We start from the raw sequence: 2,292 nt of genomic DNA, 5'->3' as shown, positions 1-2,292 counted from the left end.
AAGCTTCGCGTTTGCGTTGAACAAAACATGTTGACCAGAAATTCCTCTTTCGCGAACGCGTTACCTTTCACTGGCGGACCCTACGTGAATGCGGGACCCTCTTCGCGAACGCGTAGGCTTAAATGCATGAAGCTCCATCTGTCTGTTCCTCTCTGCGAACGCGAGGACCATGTCGTGAATGCGTATCCTTGAGGTTCCACATCTTCGCGAATGCGGGAACCACATTGTGAACACTAAGAGTAACTCAGCTGGCCTTCCCAGATGCCTTACGCGAATGCGATGAAGAAAATGTCTGCAACAAAACACCATAAAATCTGCTATCTTCCAAAGTCCAAAAGTGATCCGTTAAGCATACGAAACTCACCCGAGGCCCCCAGGACCTCAACCAAACATACCAACCAATCCTAAAACACCATACGAACTTAGTCGAGCCCTCAACCCATATCAAACAACATTGAAATCATGAATCGCCCTCCAATTCAAACTTAAAGAACTTGAACTTCAAATTTTCACAACCGATGCCGAAACTTATAAAAACACGTCCGATTGACCCAAAATTTTGCACACAAGTCATATTCAATATTACGTACCTACTCCAACTTTCGGAATCGAAATCCGACCCCGATATCAAAAATTCTACTACGGGTCCAAATCTACTAAAATTCGACTTTCGCCATTTCAAGCCTAAATAAGCTACGGACCTCCAAAATATAATCCGGACACGCCCCTAAGCCCAAAATTACCCAACGGAGCTAATGGAATTGACAGAACTCCATTCCGGAGTCGTCTTTATACAGTTCTGACTACAATCCAAATCCTAAGACTTAAGCCTCCGTTTAGGGATTAAGTGTACCAAAACACTCCAAAAGCCAAAACCAAACCTCCCAGCAAGTTATAATAGAAAAAATAGATATGGAGGAACCAATAAATAGGGGCTCGGGGATATAACTCTCAAAACGACCGGCCGGATCGTTAAAATATTCTTGATATTGAACTCTAAAAGATGTGAAGATGGAGTACAACCAGCCTAAGAAAATGGTTGAAGAGTTAGCAGCTGAATATTATCAGCGGTGTGCTATGTGTTTTAAATGAAGTGGAAATTATCTATGGGTTAATTGTCAGGCAGGTAGGTATTCTTCCTATGGTTCATCTTTTGAACACTCTCACTTTGTCTCTAGTCCGTACAGGTATGAGGATTCATATAGGCACAATTCTGACTCTGGTTGGGATGAACACCCTTATTATGATTGGAATGCAAGCGAAGTGAGACAACCACCTCAAGCGGAGAATGTTAGTTTAGAAGAGCTTATATATAAGTTCGTTAATAAGGTGGAAGAGAGATTTACACACGATGATGAAGCAACTAACAACCTAACAATGCAAGTGAATAAACTAATAAGTACACTTTTCGAAAGGTCATTGCATTATGATAGTGAATATATGGAGGAGATTCCCTGTGAGAATGGGCCTACCCGAGATGATGAACATCTACAAAGAGAGTTTTCCACTCTGCAAGAGGACTCTTTTTCAACTGAGATGATTGAAGATGAGGCTTTGGTTGATTGTGCATCAATAAAAGAAGAGTTCAAATCCACATCCTCCTATCCACATTTAAAAATTTTAGTAAAAGAGAATGAGGAACAAATGATCTTGGACATACAGAGGAATACTCACATGACCTTTCTTCTTCATTTTCTTATTCTAACCTTGATCATGTGGATTTTATTTTTGGGGATTTACAGGAATATGAATGGATTGATCTTGTGAATGAATGCAGAAACAAGTTGAGGATAATCCTACAAGAACAATCCATTGCTCAAAATGAGGCCAAGAAAGAAAGAAAAGAGCGGGTCTTAGAAATATCCTTAAAGGACTTTAGCCTGATCAGCTCCATAAAGAATCCCGAGGAGCGAAAATGAAAAATTAATTCAGAATTAGGGGTGGAGTTTTCTTTACCTCTTGATTTTTATTTGTGTGTCATGGGGGCATGCCACAATTTAAAGAGTGAGGTGGGTATTTGAACCGAGTGTAGTTAGTTTTATTTTTTTAGGAGTAGGAAATCTTGTAATGTGATTTGAAATGAAAGCAATATCTCTTGACTGTATTATGCCTGGAGAATAGTAAGTGCTTTAGTTGTTACGTTTAGGCTCAATTTTTGACTCTTGTATAAGTACCTTAAATTGTATGATCTTAACTTTGCTTAGGTGCTTTGACTAGAGTGTCTTGATGAGTCCGATCCTGAGTGAGTTATGTGATGTGTGTGTGAGGTTTTGGGTATTCTGTGTAGTGCAT

The sequence above is a fragment of the Nicotiana tomentosiformis genome, chromosome 9 (genome assembly GCF_000390325.3).
Source record: "Nicotiana tomentosiformis chromosome 9, ASM39032v3, whole genome shotgun sequence".
Classification (NCBI taxonomy): Eukaryota; Viridiplantae; Streptophyta; class Magnoliopsida; order Solanales; family Solanaceae; genus Nicotiana; species Nicotiana tomentosiformis.
Note: the sequence above shows the minus strand (reverse complement) of the source record.